The sequence below is a fragment of the Sapajus apella genome, unplaced genomic scaffold (genome assembly GCF_009761245.1).
Source record: "Sapajus apella isolate SASKATOON/1434 unplaced genomic scaffold, GSC_monkey_1.0 scaffold646, whole genome shotgun sequence".
Classification (NCBI taxonomy): Eukaryota; Metazoa; Chordata; class Mammalia; order Primates; family Cebidae; genus Sapajus; species Sapajus apella.
Window position 1 is genome coordinate 1 of NW_022437572.1, and position 18,265 is coordinate 18,265.

The window sequence follows — 18,265 nt, forward strand, 5'->3', positions numbered from 1 at the left end:
CTCTGTTCTGGAGGACAGGGATACGCTGGTAAACAAAAGGGGATCCTTCTTGCAGCTACACATTCATAAGTATTTTACATTTAATTGTGTGTGATAAATCCTATAGAGGAGAGGTACAAAGTACAGTGGTGACATAGGCTTTTAGAAAGTCAGTTCTGCTTAGGGGATTGGCAAAGACTGGCGAGAGAATGGAGTGTCAGAACTAGACTCCCAGGTAGGAAAAGGAGGATTTGAGAGCTGGGTGTGAATCCAGGTGAAAGGAATAATGACTTAGTTGCAGCCATTCTTGGCCCAGGGGCTTGTTGGTTGTTTTCATTTCCTGTTTCCTCCCTCCTAAGCGGCATAACCGAAAGTACTGAGGTGTAATCGTCCATTACCTATATTACTGTACTGCATTTTGAATAGATGATTTGAGTCAGGTTTTCAATTCAGAAGGAATAATGAGCCACCTAAGATAGGAAGTCACTAGGGAGCTGGCTAGCTATATTTGGCTTGCCACATCTTTCAGTAGACCTAAATCTTCTCTTCATCTTTGTTAGTGCTTTCCTTTTTTATCTCAAGACTTATTGTCAATAAAAAAGCTGCGTTGTTTGGTGTGTTTTTATTTTGAACAGTTTCCCCCCCTTAAGATTGATTTAGTTGTGGCTAAGGGGAGAAACTGAAGAGGCAGCTATTATGGAGATTGTAGTTCTGAAGAGGTTCAAACTCTAGAAAGAAAATGACTGTAGAAAGTAGCCATCCAGCAAAGAGGCTTTATGTCCTTGAATTTCATTTTCAAGAACACTTATCTTGGAAAATGACTTGACTGGTGAAAGGAATCATTATAGGTGGATGGTGGGAACAGGCACCAGGTTAAAACATTTCAAGTTATGACTGAGATAAAAGAAATGACAGCTATCAAAAGTTGTTGCTTTTAAAGGGTTTCTCTAAAACATTGGCCACCATTAAATAAAGATGACCCTTTTAAAACTGCAGTTTTTAATTTGGCAAATGTTAACCATAAATCTGACTAGCAGTGCTAAGAGAATTCACGTACCTAGTGCTCTTATGATTTGGGTATGTCATGGAGTTTGTGGCTCTGTCATCTGAACAGGATGTCTGATCCCTACTGATAAGGAAAACATGGCCAGCAGGTTGCCCTGAAACAGGATGCCAGGAATTCAGCTGATGGCACACCTTTCCCGCCCTCACCAACTCCTTTGCTTATTGTTCCTTCCCTCCTGGGCTGCCTTTTTTCTTCATTTTTTTGAGGCGTGGTGGCTCACACCTGTAATCCCAGCACCTTGGGAGGCCTAGATAGGTAGATCACCTGAGATCAAGAGTTAGAGACCAGCCTGACTACTATGGTGAAACCCCGTCTCTACTAAAAATACAAAAATTAGCCAGGTGTGGTGGTGTGTGCCTGTGGTCCCAGCTACTCAGGAGGCTGAAGCAGGAGAATCGCTTGAACCTGGGAGGTGGAGATCGCAGTGAGCTAAGACCACACCATTGCACTCCAGCCTGGGCAACAGAGCAAGACTCTGTCTAAAAAAAAAAAAAAACAAATTTTCAATTCCAAATATAAAGTATTCATTTGTCAGTATTCAATACTCTGAAACAGAAATCTTTTGCTGATCATGAGGGGCTGCATGTTCTAAGGAGCCCATTCCAGAAGAGCACACTGCTTTTAAATAAGAGAGCGAGGTTTTGAGGAACTGTTACATGGTCAAAATGCTGTATAAGTGAAGAGGAAGTGCCATCGTTTTTATTAGAGCTTTTGTAATTTACTGGGCTTATTAGGATATGCATTTCATCAGATGTGAAGTTGACACCTCCTCAGAAATGTTAGGGGAATTTAGTTCTTAAGATTGCCCAAAGAAATGCAGAAGTAAGGCATACTGATGCCACGTTGTACTAGATAATGTATTTCACTACTTTGGTCAGTAATCTGATTCGTGCATTGGTTAAAATTTGCCATTTTAAGGACATTTGAGAGAGATCTTCATTTTAATTGAGGGCTACATCACCAACTTTCACCTGAGAAGTCATTTTTCTTCAGGACGCACAATCAGAGGCTTTCCTCCATCATGAGAAAGAAGTAGCATTCTTGCCTGGTGAGTTTTTAGTGCTGGAGTGACTCCCAGCCGGCTCCTACCCCGCTCAAGCTCCAGCTGACTGTCCCATTGTGGGTCCTGGCCAGAAGTGGCACCAAGGCAGTGGGATCTTTTATAAATAGGCCTCCAGCGCAGTACACCAGAAAGCAGGAGCCCACTTCTGGGACACTGGGAGATGGTGCAGGCAGCCACCAGTTCGCAAAGCACGGGGGCCTATCGTTCCCGGCAGGGTCACAGTTCAGAAGATGTAACCTGATTTCCTTGGCATTCATACTAAAAATAGAAAACTAGTAATTCCAGGGATCTGGGTTAGCCTCTTAAGCATGTCAACTATTGATGAAAGTATTCTTAGTAAAACTAACTCCAGAAATCACTTGCTAGAGAAACAGCCCTTCACAGCCCTAGTCTGAGCACCCACAGAAAGCACGTGTTGGAGGCGCTGGCAAGGCCTGCGCAGCCGTGGTAGAGGGCCGGAGGCGGGTCGTGGGCACCCGCCATGGAGGGTTGAAGGTGCTGCCCACGGCTCTTGGAGTCTCAACATTCTGGTCAACGGTTTTTTTCCATTCTCTCCCTCCACTTCCTGAGTGAGCAGCCATAAGTTGGACAGTGCTTGTTGTGTGGGCCATCCAGAGTGTGAGCTCAGCAGGAGCGAATTTCTTGTGCCTGGGGATGGCCCTGTGACCCCGTCCGGCAGCGCAGATGCCACTCAAGCGCGCCTGGCTCTTCACCACCGTGAGCAAGACGGCGACTGTGAAGAGTGAGCTTATTGAGCGCTTCAGTTCCGAGGAGCCGGTTCATCACAGTAAGGTCACCGTCATAGGAACTGGATCGGTGGGCATGGCCTGCGCTATCAGCATCTTATTAAAAGGCTTGAGTGATGAACTTGCCCTTGTGGATCTTGATGAAGGCAAACTGAAAGGGTGAGACAGTGGATCTTCAACATGGCAACCCTTTCATGAAAATGCTGAATATTGTTTGTAGCAAAGATTACCTTGTCACAGCAAACTCCAATCTAGTGATTATCACAGCAGGTGCATGCCAAGAAAAGGGAGAAACGCGCCTTAATTTAGTCCGGCAAAATGTGGCCATCTTCAAGTTAATGACTTCTAGTATTGTCCAGTACAGCCCCCTCTGCAAACTGATTATTGTTTCCAATCCAGTGGATATCTTAACGTATGTAGCCTGGAAGTTGAGTGCATTTCCCAGAAACCGTGTTATTGGAAGTGGCTGTAATCTGGATACTGCTCATTTTCGTTTGTTGATTGGACAAAAGCTTGGTATCCATTCTGAAAGCTGCTGTGGATGGATCCTCGGAGAGCATGGAGACTCGTGTTCCTGTGTGGAGTGGAGTGAACATAGCCGGTGTCCCTTTGAAGGATCTGAACTCTGATACAGGAACTGACAAAGATCCTGAGCAATGGAAAAGTGTCCACAAAGAAGTGACTGCTAGTGCCTATGAGATTATCAAAATGAAAGGCTATACTTCTTGGGCCATTGGCCTGTATGTAGCTAATTTAACAAAGTATTTTGAAGAATATTAGGAGAACACATCCAGTTTCCACCACAATTAAGGGCCTCTATGGAATAGATGAAGAAGTATTCCTCAGTATTCCTTGTATCCTGGGAGAGAATGGTATTACCAACCTAATAAAGATAAAGCTGACCCCTGAAGAGGAGGCCCATCTGAAAAAGAGTGCAAAAACACTTTGGGAAATTTAGAAGGAGCATAAGCTTTAAAGTGGTCCAAAACTACCATTCTGAAAGTATTGAAGAGATCGTAGATACAGGATTATATATCAGAATTTTTAATAAACTTGAATTCCTAAAAGATGGAAACAGGAAAGTGGATAGAGTGACTTTCCTATTTATTTAGCATCCAGGTGCTGGACGAAACTTACTTACAATTCCTAAAGAAGTGTTTTTGGTACCTCTGATGTAGCAGCACTTACCTTGTTATATATATGTAGTTGGCATTTGGTTCCCAAAAAGTAGGATGTAGGTATTATTGTGTTCTGGAAATTCTGATTCTTTTCATTAGATATATGCTATTTCTTTCATTCTTACTGGTTTATACCTATGTTCATGTATATGCTGTAAAAAAAAGTGGTAGCTTCCTCTACAATGTAAAACTAAAAGTATTTACATGCAAGTATTTTTGGTAATGGATCCGTTTTAAGACCGCCTTCATTCCTCTGGGATGGCCTTTCAGCTGGGTGTTTAAAAAGACATGAAGTGGGGACTGTATGTTGGTCATGTGTGTACTTGCGCACATGTGTGTATGTGTGCACACCAGTAAGGCAGGATCATTAGGTTAAGATATGAAAATAATGATCTGATGGTAGCTGTTATAAAATGTTTAATGCAGTAATGGAGAAAACTTTTAGAAAGAGGCTTGACAGGCTGGGTGTGGTGGCTCACACTTGTAAACCCAGCACTTTGGGAGGTCGAGGCATGTGGATCACAAGGTCAGGAGTTCAAGACCAGTCTGGCCAAGATGGTGAAACCCTGTCTCTACTAAAAATACAAAAATTAGCCAGGCACGGTGGCACACGCCTGTATTCCTAACTCAGGAGGCTGAGGCAGAAGAATCGCTGACATCCAGGAGGCAGAGGTTGCAGTGAGCCAAGGTAGCACCACTGGACTCTAGCCTGGGTGACAGAGTGAGACACCGTCTCAAAAAAAAAAGAGGCTTGGCAGTCAGAGGTGTGGTATATTTACTGTCGTTTGGCAGGGAGGAAACTTCCCTAAATTTTGCAGTTACTAAAAATAAAAGCCTGACTGAGTGAAATTCATTTTAGAATTGCCCCTGAGAACCTGACCTGTTAGCACATTAAATCAAGAAGCATGTCAGAAATCATTCGTACTAGGCTGGATCTTAGCCTCAAAGTGGTCCTGGTTCTAAGAAGCTCCTGGATTATTCCTCCTGTTCAGTTTATTTCACGTTTCCAGAAAATTTTTGCTTTTGAATTGTGCCTTTTTTACTATGATTAAAAATTGATCATTTTGATGCATACTTCAGGATCGTATTTCTCAGAAAGTTACAAGTTTGCTTTGATTTCTAAATCAACTTCACTACAGATTCTGGCCTTTATGTATGTCATACAGTGAAAGTTGGGGAGAAAGTAAAAATGTCTGTCTGACATTTACCTAAATGATAGTATTAGTAGCTTAGAAAATGGAAAGCTGAGATGTAAAAATTTGCATTAGCTTTCCTAATGCAGTTGAGTATTAAATAAATAATATGATATATTCAAACACATTTTATCTCAGGATCCAGTTTGGATAGCAACAAAACTAGTCAAAAGTGAAAGATGTCAGTATTTGCCCTCTAAACCAGACCAGTCCTGCTTAGTTCAATTTTATCAAACAGGACAGTGATCCTCAAAAAAACTGCCCCTTTTCTACACTGACCAGAGCTCCCATACTACTTTATTGCAAACATCTAGAGATGTTGATTTCTCAGGAAGTGGTGTCATGCAATGGGACTCACTGATGTGCTGAGCTCCTTGAAAGTGGGAAGAGAGGTGGTTCAATTCTAGGCGGTTTTAAGACCTTTGAGAGCTCAGCTGCAGAATACTGCTCCCTCTTATCCAGCCTTTTAGTTGTTATTCGTGTTTCAGCCAAACATAGTGTACCATTACAGGGCATCAGAGCAGGCCTTAAGTCTATTTTATAATTCTCTTCACCATCTTTGCCAGCCAGAGTAGGATGGGTTATGCTGTAGTCAAAAGTAGTCTCCAAACCTGAGGCTTAAAATAACAAAGGTTTATTTCTCAACTGTGTAAACCCCCCATGGGTTTCAGCAACTCTTGAGGAAAAAGCTGTTCCTCACATGCTGGATCAGCACCACCATAGCAATACAGATTTCCATGACTGCTATGGAAAGAGGGTCGAACCCCTGCGAATAAGTGCTCAGTCAGGGAGTGACACACATTTTTTGCCCGTATTTCATTGGCCAGAACTAGTCACATGGTTACCGAACTTCAAGGAGGTGGGGAAGTACAACTCCCCCATGTGCAAAAGTAGGTGAGTACTGGCTACATATGAGCATACGCTATTCAAAATGAAATGGTCGCCATTAAAAGAGACATCTATGCTTTTTATGTAATTTTTAGGGAAAGCTGGCAGATGGGTAGAAGATACAGAGGTACTTTGTCTTTCTAGGTTCTGGGCATCAGCCAGGCAGTTGTACTCATAAGCCATGTCTCTATGGGTAAGTTAACCTCTCTGACTTCTGGTTTTTCATGTGTAAAGTGGTGGTAATAATTTCTGCCATATAGAATTGTGAAGATTGAATCATAGCCTAATGCTTTGTCCAGTGCCTGACACATAAGTGATCCCAAATGTCAGATATTATTCCTGTTTAAGCAACATTTTACAACCTAGCTATGCTTTTTAATCTCCTGGTACTAGTATTATATAGTCTTAATCTGTTGTATTTTATGAAGAATCTGTATTCCCAGATTGTTGAAGATTACCACTGACTCTGTAATTATTGACATTATCCAAAGGTTTTTTGTCAGTGATCCTATAGCGCTTTCATCATTGTCGCCCCCAGCATTGAGGGCAGTAACAGTCCTGCACCAACAAGTGAAGAAAGAGAAGGTAAATGAGCCAGACAATGGCAAAAACATTTCAAAACTGAGAACTTCTAATTCCAACAGCTGCCTATTTATTCCAATTGATGGTTAAGGATTTTCTGAAATTAATTAAATTGGGGACATAACCTGAAGCTTTTAAGTAATTTTTCAGCACACTGTATGTTAGACCAAATGTTTTCAGATGTTTTTCCCCCTACCAAGACATGCATGGTAAATGTGTAGCAATGTCCCATGTGCATATTCAAGTAGTAGGCAGAGTGAGCACATGGGCTGTGTGGTCGGATCTGCTCCTACCAGCCATGACACAACACATTGTTTAGTTACTCTGAGCTTCCATCACCATATCTTTAAAAGAGGGATGATATTTACTCCACTTAGTTGTTGGGAGGGTTAGATGAGAAATTTGTCTGGTATACAGTAAGGACACTCTTAAGTGGCATCAGTGGTTGGTCTCACTCTTGGCCTACTGGCTTCATGGCCCTTCAAGAAGCTATTGAAATGTGTACGAGAATAACATTATTAGAGGCATAATCCTAAATCTGTTTTAATATCTAAAAAAGCCATTGTATCTACAGAATGTCCATATTTGTGACAAATTACTTACACTTTCCATTTGTCATGACACTCCATTTGAGCACTACTAGCTGAGACAGTGGTATTTTCTGTGAATATACAACACAGCACTGTGGGCACCAAGGCAATGGGACTCACAGGTGAGGATGGTGGGCCCATAGCACTAGGGAGTACTATTTGTGTCTTTGTTTTGTTTAGTTTTATTTTGAGATGGAATCTCACTCTGTTGTCTAGGCTGGGTGCAGTGGCATCCTCCACTCCCCTCCCCCAGCCTCACCACCCTTCACTCCCCTCCCCTGTCCTCACCATCCTTTTCTCTCCTCCTCCGACCTCACCACCCTCTGCTCCTCTCCCCAGGCCTCGCCTGCATTTCCCAGCCTCTCCCTTCTCAGCAGCTGACCACATTTGGGACCACTGGAAGGGAGACTGGTGAATGATTCTGTTGATGTCTTGGCCATCTGACATCCCATTTGAAAACTGTGTCATCTGGCTTAGTTGTAAAAGATGTTCAACCAGAAGAGTGAAGAGAAAGAACCAGGCAGCACATTGCCAACCCTGGCCAGAGAGATGTCTGTTTCAACTATAAAAGTCTATACAAAGTTCCTCAGTGCGGGTGATATTAATGTTTTGGACAAAGCAATGAATTCTTTATGGAAGAGGGAGTAGGGAGAGAGACATCCATGAGCTGTCTGTCTTCAACATTAGTGTCTGGGTCCAGAACATTGAGATGGTTGGCACAGATACAGACAACATATAATATGTGAGAAAGACCTTACGTCTCTTCCAGTGACAGAATACGTAAACCAAAAAGACCTTACATATCTTCCAGTGACGGAATACGTAAACCAAAATGATACATGGCTATAAAGTAATGTACTTAACAGACATTCCATAATGTTTATATCCATGTGAGCTTTGTTCCTGGAATATAGCACACTTATTTTGATAATACAGCAGTGATAATAGCTAATGTGTATTGAGCACTTTCCACGTGTTAGATGCTGTGCTTTATATGCGCCGTAATCCTCACAACTCTTTAAGCAGGTAATTACTGTCTCTATTCCACATATGTGGAAACCAGGGCTTAAGAGAGTAAGCAGCTTTCGCAGGTGGTGGAGCTAGGATCTGAGCAGAGTCCATGCTGTGCTACAGTTTGCAGCAGTGCTAGGAGTAAATGCCTAGGATTTACAAGTCCCAAACAAGACGCACCCCTTAATTTGGAAATAAGGTGAAGATTCAGCCTCAAATTGAAATAAATAAGCATCAACGTTAAAGAAATATTAGCTGATTCTCAAAATAACCACTCCAAGAAATGACTCGCATTTTGCAGATGAGTCCAGGGTACTTCACAAACCTGATCAAGGAAATCTCTATCCTTAGGAAAATATGACTGGCAGATGGCTGATTAGAAAAATTTGGAACACAGTGCTGTGGTGGTGCTGAAATACCTTCATAGAAGGACCGTATAGATTAACCAGGAGGAATCAGAGTGTGTGTTACTAGTACTGTCCAGTGTAAAGTTCACCTAACTTCCATAAATTAGTGTTCCCACCTTATGGGGTTGTACACCTTAGGTGGATCCAGGTGCTCCAGGTGAACTGTAATAATACTGTGTTGACACTATGTGTTAAGATCTCTTAGGCTGGGCACAGTGGTGCACGCCTGTGATCTCAGCACTTTGGGAGGCCAGGGTGGGAAGATTGCTTGAATTCAGGAGTTCGAGACCAGCCTGGGCAACATAGCAAGACTCCATCTCTACCTAAAATGCAAAAATTAGCACATGCCTGGAGTCCCAGCTACTTGGGGGCAGTGAGGGGGGACAACCGCTCAAGCCCGGGAGGTGGAGGCCGCAGTGAACCATGGTGCCAGCGCACTCCATCCTGGGCAGCAGATTGAGACCCTGTCTCAAAAACGAAACACCACTATCTAACATCTAAGAACATTCTACTTTATCAACCATTCCTTGATTTATTCTTTACTAAACTACTAAGTTTCTTCTGTCTGCCCGTTCTCTCTTCTCTAAAATTTGAGCTTTGATTGACCTAATTATATTTGTTCAGTTAGAAATCCCATCCTCAACTGCATCTTTATATATGAAAGCCAACAATACGCATTCTTCTCCTGGGAGGGAATAATTATTATGGAGGGTTGACAGTTCAGGACATGTTGCCTTGTAGATTAAGAATGGTTTGTTGTTTTTAAAGAGATGGAGTCTTGCTGTGTTGTCCAGCTTGGCTCAATTGATCTACCCATCTCAGCCTCCCGAGCAGCTGGGACTATAGGTGTGAGCCACCATGTCCAGCTAAGAGTGAAGTTTTATGTTATTTAATAATAAGTTTATACTCAAAGAAAGGAAGTATATTTCATTTTCTTTCAAGGTACCTAGAATATATATAGTCCCTAACTTTTATTGATATTCCCTAGCTCTTTTACCTGTGAGCCGTGAAGTACTAGCCAGTCAGCAAAAGTGCCATCTCTAATAGCTGTTTTCTCCTTCTTTTAGCATTTGATAACTGATTGTTTTTCTTCTTTTAGATGAAAGAATTTCGAAGTAAAATGCAATCAATATTTCCAGCAATTCCTAAGAACTCCGAATCGGCTGTCGAGTGGGAAGAAACATTGAAATCCGAATGAGATGAGCATGAATGAATTTCAAAATGCTTGTTACAGAAAGCGGTGGCTCTGGAGACACCATGACAGCAAAGGGACTGGGACTGATTTCTCCCCAGGAACATGGCAGATCGCAGACTGAACCACGCGCTGGATAGCATTCATCCTCCTCATCACAGGAGAATATGTGTGTGCGTCTTGGGGAGGGTAACGTTTTCTCAAAGTTAAGAAGACTTTACAAATAGTAATTACAGGGATAACTTCCTTATGTGGAGGGGATCCCAGAGGAAATAATTCTGTTTGTAACAGTTGAACAAAGCTTCAGTTGAACGAAGTTTCAGTTGAACCGAGTTTCATACCTAAAAAAAGTTTATAATAAAAGTATGATAAAAATATTTATGAAACAGACTCCCTAATAGCAGTTGTACTGCAATGTGTCTAATTAAAGGAGTTTCAAGAGCCTTTCTTGTCAGTATATAACAGAATTTGGAAGTCTTATTCCAATTAGCCAGACTACAAAGTGACAGTCACCTGGTAAGTCCTGTATAGTAGGAGGTGGGTATGGCTCTCGTGTCCTGAGTGTGGTCTGTGATTTACAGCCAGCACACGCAAGTGAGTTACTTACCTGATGCCCTTGCTTGAAGGCCCTGCAAATTCTTAGACTTAAAAAGCCATTAATGAGTTATGATCACTCCAAGAGGCACAACTGAGCTAAAATAATGATGATATCAGAGGTAAAAAAATATTTTTTGAGAAGTTGGTCTGGATCTCTGAACATTGACAATTTGTAATTTTGTCTCAGTTGTCAAAGTAAAAAAAAAAAAAAGCCCAATTGTCAGCTATCTTCAGTATTTTTAACCAGAAAGTCACCTGAGTTCTGAGTCCCAATGTTAAGTGTTTGGTACCACCTCCCTAATGAAGCTGTTGGAGTCAATTCTACGTGCACACCCAACTCGTTCCTGTCTTCCATGATCTACAAAAAACAGACAGAATAATGTCTACATGCAATTATTTTTAGTACAATTGCATTTTTAATATTTTTAAAAAGAGAAATACTTTAATATGTCAGTGTGTCCACAGAAGTAACCTCTAGTTAAGTATCGGTTGTGCGGTTTCTTTCCACTTGCCTAGGCTCTAATTAGTCAGCAATCAGGTTCAATAAAGGACATTTGAAATTTCTGTTATCATGAAACCTTTTATTCTAAGGGAGATTTTTAAATGAAATGTCAAGTACATAATGTAACACTTTTCTCTAGACCATGTTACCCTGTTAAAATTGCTGTATTGTTAATGAAGCAGGTGTCAGCATCTGGGATTCATGTGTAATCTGTTAAAAATCCAAGACTGAAAGGAAAGGACTGGGAAATTGGTTGGTGAATGTGGGGAGCAAAGACTCTTCACCGGCCTTTCATGTTAACTAAATCTCTGAGAAGAGATTTGTAGCCTTTGAATGAGAGGAAGGAAAGGCAAGAGCCAGAGGAACAGGATTTCGTCCGCACAATTAGTCTGAATCTAGATTCCCCTGAAGAGAATGCACACCACCGGATCCTTTGGTGCTTCCTAACCGTAGGTTTCCAAGCTTGTGCATGAGATGGCCCTCCAGCCTTGTTACAACGGCTGCACTGAATTACCCAACTGATGTGGGGGAAGAAAAGAGTGGGCGCTACCTAACACTGTTACAGCTGGAATCTGGGTGTTACTTTCTGTAGATGGAGAATGCTGAGTGGTTTCTAGACCTCCACTGGGTAGGAAAAGAGACTCTCCCGCCTGTCTGGAGTGTTAAAGGAGAAATCATTGTTAACTGTGGTTCTGTTTCATGGATTCCTGCCTTATAGCCTCCCTGAGGGTAGGGACCCATCTCAGGGCCTTGTAAACTGGTGTCACCACTGCTGGGGAGGCTGCTGCACATCGGGCTGATGGCAGCTAGGCCCTAGGAAGGAGCCAGGGGCCATGGTGGGGCGCTGCTCTCCCACAGGGCTGGTGCAGAGGACACCTAGACGTGTGTTGCTGAAGGAGTGTCCGAATACTTACTAGAGTGGCATGCCTCGTGTCTACAAAACCCTCATACATCACCTCTGCTGTCCTTGACCCATGGCAGGGGGACTCCCATAAGAATAACGATGAATCCCCTGCAGAGGGGAGGCTGGCAGGGTCCAATTCCCTAGAAGAGGGACCAAGCCTCAGCTCCAATTGCATTTTAAAAGCAAAAGTGAAGTCACAGACAGATGAAAATTAAAAGAGAAAAGCAGCATGACTCAAGTGGTATTCGCCACAGTCAGAACTTGAGTATCAGAGGATTTTGTCATTTGTCTATTCCTTTTGTACCGGAGGCATATTGTTAAATTGGTTAATGGAAAGGAAAAATGTTTAACAGATAATGTTATTCTTTATGAGACGTACCATCTGTGTATTGAGCTCTGAATGTCCCTGGATATGGAAGAGAGGAAATGTGATGGAATTTCAAGTTTGCCTCCTTTGCTGTCTTTATCTTGGGTAGAGTATGACAAACATAATCACATTTATCTCCTAGAGCATAAAGAGTTTTAATCACCCTATTAACCAGGATGACATTTTTCACAGACTTAAAAAGGAATAGAACAGACATTATCTCCCTATAAGCAATCCATTTCATGGAGGCTGAGCACTAGAAATGCTTCAAAGGATGGATAACGCAAGCCATTTCCATTTCCTGCCTAAGCCATCATTAAGGAGGCTTTCGGTAAGGCTGCTGCTTCCACTGGGTGAGTGTTAAGCTTTACAGTTAGAGTCTCAGCACCCAAAAGAGCTATTAGAGAAAGCAGGCAGGAAGGAGTGGCTTCTGAGACCTCGGGAGTCATTCAAGGGAAAACATGTATCCTGGTAAGTTACTGCTGCCCTGTGGAAAGGAATCCATGGGCTGCTGTTATGTTCAGAGTCAAGAGGGTATGGTCTCCGGACAACCTGAGAGTAGAAAGTAGGGGCCGGGAGCTGCCTCCCAAGACGGCGGGCAGCTCATCACTAGGAGAACTGCGGTCTAAGGGCGTGGAAGCGAGCAGCTACTGAGAGGGCCATGGGCCATCCCCACCACCACCCTCCCACCAGGGTACAGGCATAGGCTGGCGTTGAAAAGGACACTTGCCTGCTTAGTCAAAAGGCGGCACCGAATTCATCTCGGCTGTCACACGTTTTGTTTAGTTTCATGGATAGTATGGGACCAAACTTGAAATTAATGATTGCAACCTAACGGGAAAATAGAAGAAATTAAGGTGGGGGCGGGGGAGCCCGTGGGGACAAAAAGTAATTAACATCCATTGAATTCAGCTATTTCACTTGGGGCAACGTTTCATCTCTCCTAGGTTTGGTTTATGGGGAACATTGTATATTTTCATCTCATTTTCATGTATCATCTTTAAGACAAATTGTTAAGAACAAATGAAAATCAGCCAAGTAATATACAAAGGCATTTCATCAAATAGTTAAATTTCCCATGAAAGTTAGTAAAATACATATTTTTAAAATACCATGTTCAAGTGAAGTGTTTTTCCTTTCTGCCAAGAGTCATTAAATGATACAGCAAGTATTTTGGTCTCTCTTGGTGTTATCAGGATGAATTGCCCAAGGCTGCGATTTTGTGAGCATAGAAGAGGAAAGCAAGCATCTCTCGCAAGCAGTGACATGAATCTGTAATAATGAGTGAGGCCATTAGCAAATTTTGTCTGATGGCAGATAACTCAGTTTTGGAGAAAATTAGAATCGCAGTTACCTGGAAGGACATATAGTTTCAACTTTCCTACCCAATTATTAGTGATTTAGGACCTTGATTTATATTTCTTACATAAGCCGGCTCGAGGCCTTCCTCCTTCATTACTGTTTGATGAGGCACGATCACTTACTTAAAAAAAAAAAAAAAAAAAAGAACAATAGTAAAAAATCAGCAGGTGGGTGTATTAAATGTACTTAAAGACCCAAGGGTAAAGGTCGTTCTTAATTGATTCCTAAGAACCTAAATCAGGCAAACTGAGAAAGCTTGGCACGTTCATAACACCAATTACCTGCTTATCTGAAAACGCTCAAAAAATTTACCTTCATGCTGCCTCTGACACCCCAGGCTTAGAGTGGCCTTCCAGGTTTGCAGCCTAATAGGTGACCCTCGTCAGGACACCTCCAGATGATGCCTACATTGCCAGCCCTTGCGCATGCACGCTCTGCCTTCAGAGGACAAGTTGGCAAAACTGAGTTTCTAAAAGCTTGAATTTGGTGGTCTGTACAGAGTTGTGCCAAACTGCAGTTTGCCCCTTTGCTTTGCCAAGCTGGGTGATGGTAATGTGTTGATTTTATTGCTGCTGGCTGTCTTCTCCCACTGACCCTGTTGTAGGGGCTGACTCCCCCACCATGTTTCCTACTCTGGAGCAGACCCTACGTGGCAGACCTCTCCATTCGGAGCCTTTGGGGAGTGTTACCAGGGGGTAGATGTCCCTGCAGCCGCTGTCTCCCTGTCTTTCCATCTCCCATCAGGCCACGGTGGCCACAGCTACTCTGATCCTTCCTGTGAAACGTCAGGAAATAGGTTACACAGCTAAGATCCAGTAAGTAAATCTCATGAAAACGCAAGACCTTTTGTCAGAAGATAAGAAGGACTGAGGAAACCTCTGCGCTCAGCTTGCTTGTGGGCCAGCTCTGGTTCTGTTTTCAAAGACTCATGACAAATGGTGTGGAATCAGCACCTGACCAAGTCTGTCAACTCCCTGTGTCACAGAGATGCTTGGATGTGGCACGAGATACAGTGAGTGACAGGGAGGCTTGGCTCCACAGTGGAGAATGTGTTCAGGAGGGCCGGGTTCAGGCTTATATGGAGTAGAAGGTAAAACCGCACTTCCGCCTGCCAGGGTGTGGCTCTGCAGCAGACCAGCCGCATCCAGGTTCTCCTGTCTTTCCAGGTGTCTCCCACATACAGAGATCTTCCCTGGGAACTGTGAAAACGTAAGGGCTCTGAGTTGGGGTGGAATCCATATTCAATGAGAATGGTTAGCTTTCGCTTCTCGATATTCTAAACGTTACTGAAGGAACCGGGAGTGAAGGGTGGGGTTAGAAAATGCAGGGTCAGGTAAGGCCCTAGAGAAACATCCACAGCCCTGATGGGAAGAGGGCATTCACCTAGGGCTGTTTTTTTGGGTTCAGGACTAAGCCCATCATAGCCCTTAGCAGACTCAAGAAGGAAGAATGGAAAGGAAGGGACGAGAGGGGAAGGAGGAGCTCCTCCCTGGGAAGAGGACCCAAGCAGGTCCTGGGAGACTGGCATTTGCCTTCACGTCTATGCTGACCACATTTGCCTTCGCCACAAAACTCAAGAAAACGAAAATCACATCAAAATGAAAATGAAAAAGCAGTTTTGGCAGGGGGTGGGGTTGGGGGGTGTCCTGGGCTTTTACAGCCATAGGCTGCAAGGTTAGGGGTTTCTAACTCCCAGCCCCATGAGCTGATAAAGATGAAAGGCATCTGGTAAGATCCCATTGCACTCACCAGCTCTGACCTACTGAGCAGAAGAAGGAAATACACAGATCTGCAGGATGATCCGTATAGACACATAATACTCAGTGGCCCTGCATCCAACCGAGGAGAAGGTGGCGGTCTGCTGCACAGAACCAGCCAGCATCCTGCTCGGGCACTGGAGGCACGATGGGGGCCGGGGGGGGTGCATTCTCCCTTAAAAGAAAAGGACCTAAAAAAAAAAAAATCCCTGCACTTCTCCCTTCATTTCAGAAACCTCATTGTCGTCCTATTTGTAGTATCAGTAACACCACCTAGAAGTCAGGCTCTTTCCTCGTCCCCCGGGGTGGAGAGTTTTATTTTGTAGCCAGAGAACCTAAGTCAAAGTTTTACAGAAAGTGCCTAGGATTAGGCAGGGCACACAGAAATATCTTGGGCCTGGATCACCTGGTCACATTCACTGAAGAGACTAGACAGTCACCAGCCCACCATCCGCCTCCCAGTGAACCTAACATGCCCTAGAAAGTCCAATAATTCCACCTAATCTACCCAATTTGTGACTTTGATATAAGCTTCAGTATTATATCTTACTTTTTCACTAGTCGCTAAATCATTTTGAGTGGAGTGCCATCACACATTAATTATCTTGCCTGAAAAACCCCAGGGCAGCTGGTTTTTCTGGGCTGTGTCTGCCAGGAGGCAGCGGCTGTTATTAGAAAAGTTCGAGCTGCCAGGTTATATCCCTTCCGGTGTCTATGTGTGATGCCCTACTCCGTGCCTGGGCTTTAAGTACAAAAATTAAAAACAGCTCTCTCAAATACATGACAGGCTGAGAATCTTATGGGCCCTGGGCCATTCTGACTGGATGCAATGACTTTAGTCTCTGAGGTTCCAAACTTCTAAATCACTGCTCATAGTAACTGCCCTGTGGCCAAAGAGCTATGCCACCTCAAGGTCTGAGGCTGGGAACCCCGGGCCATGCTGTTCAGTGGTGATATCCAGCATTGGCCAGTGATAGGTCACAGGGAGGCAGAAGCCTTCTCAAAGACAGTGGCATCCCCAGTAAGGACAAGGAGCTAAGTCACAGCACTCAGGAAGCATGCAGCTCTGAGTGCTTCCCCTGGAAACCTTCCTTTGTTTGTTTTGTTCTGTTTTTTAGACCGAGTCTTGCTCTGTTGCCCAGGCTGGAGCTCAGTGGTATGATCTCGGCTCACTGCAACCTCTGCCTCCCAGATTCAAGCAATTCTCCTGTCTCAGCCTCTAGAGTAGCTGTGGCTATAGGTATATGCCACCATGCCCAGCTCATTTTTGTATTTTCAGTAGAGATGGGGTTTCACCATATTGGTCAGGTTGGTTTCAAACTCCTGACCTCAGGTGGTCCACCCGTCTCAGCCTCCCAAAGTGTGGGATTATGGTGTGAACCCCTGTGCCGGCTTCTCAGGAAACCTTTCTAAAGCCATTTGGTAGCTTCCTGTGCATGCTGCTAAATCCAAGTTCCCTCCAATCAGGGAGCAGCATTGCTGGGTGCTGGCTTCCCCGAGCCGAAGCTCCCCCCACCCTTTCTCCTTATTTGATCCTTGGTTGCCATAAAAGGTTATCACACTTCCCTCTGGGTCTCAGTCTTCAGTCTCACCTGGATTTTCTCTATCTTCTTGCCTGACAGTTCCTCCTCCTGCCACACAGAACGCCTGGAAAAGCAAGATGTGAATTTGATGTCATTCATTAGAAAAGGAGCGTTCATGGTCCACTCGCTACAAACTATGGCATCTCCCCAGCCTCTTAGCCGGAAGAAGGGCAGGGCAGGTGCTCACAGCCCTTGGGTTTTTTATGACTTCTCATATTTACCTGGGTGCCCTGCACCCTCCCTTCCAAGAACTTTCTTCACATATCCTGCAGGGATCCCTTAGCTGGGTCCTATACCAGGACCAGCCCCAGCTCTCTGGAGAGGAGAGGATGAGGCAGATGAAAAGCTTCCTGGCAGGTCAGTTGGCCCCAGCCTTTTTCCCTTCCTCTTTCAGAACAAAGATGTTGACCAGTGACTTGGCAATGTGTGTCCAATTCAATGTTTCACCTATTCTCCTGCTGTGCCGACAATCTGCCAGCCACATTTTTCCCTTCAGATAAGTTGTTGATATTTTCCCAGCAGGGAGCCCACTCTCCAGAGCCCCAGGAAAGGCCTGTGAGTTCCGGCCAATGCCCTTTGCTCAGCTAGGAGCATCCTTCCTGGACCTGGAGCGGTCATCTCCCAAACCTCATCTATTTCCTACCCGTTATTACCAGTCTATTCAGCACTGAGCTATGCCAGAAACATTGTCTCTGCAGCTAACACTTCTTTATGACAAACCTGCCATTATAAACATTTGAAACACTCTTGAAATTTGCACAGCACCTGTGTTAACGGGCAGTGCACCCTGAAAGGGGTCCCCAGGGCCACTGGTGGGTGAGGGGGAGATCTGTGTCCCTTCACTCCAGCTCCTCTGCCACCTGGCCGCAGCCCTCAGGCCTCCTCCAGCCTCCCAACCACAATGGTACATTCTAGGCATCTGCTTGACTGGATAAAGCAGTACCCAGAAACCAGAAACCCGGTGAGGCATTATTTTGGGGTGTGTCTGTCGGGGTGTCTCCAGAGGAGACTGGCATGTGAGTCTGAGTGGAATAAGTGGGGAAGACGAGCTCTCAATGTGAGTGGTACCATCCAGTCAACTGGGGGCCCAGATGGGCCAGTTGGTGTCTCTCCCTCTTGGAGCTGGGACATCAGAACTCCAGGCTCTCCAGCCTTTGCACTGCAGGACTGACACCCATGGCCCCTGGGTTCTCAGGCGTTCAGACTGGGACTGAGCCACACCACCAGCATCCCAGGGCCTGCAGCTTGCAGAGAGCCTGCGGTGGGACTTCCCAGCCTCCACAAATGTGTGAGCCAAT

The 18,265-nt window shown here is 44.3% G+C and overlaps 1 long non-coding RNA gene and 2 pseudogenes across 1 annotated transcript; 2 read left to right on the forward strand and 1 right to left on the reverse strand.

Annotated features, from left to right (window-relative positions):
- The first annotated feature begins 1,483 nt into the window (after positions 1 to 1,483).
- On the forward strand, positions 1,484 to 3,830 carry LOC116546168 (annotated as a pseudogene).
- Positions 3,831 to 11,003: 7,173 nt separating this feature from the next.
- LOC116546167 lies at positions 11,004 to 18,064 on the reverse strand. Its single transcript, XR_004266607.1, has 2 exons — positions 16,977 to 18,064; positions 11,004 to 13,537 (listed from the first exon to the last, which is right to left on the reverse strand). It is a non-coding gene; the product is annotated as an uncharacterized LOC116546167 (long non-coding RNA).
- On the forward strand, positions 11,423 to 11,518 carry LOC116546169 (annotated as a pseudogene).
- Positions 18,065 to 18,265: the final 201 nt, after the last annotated feature.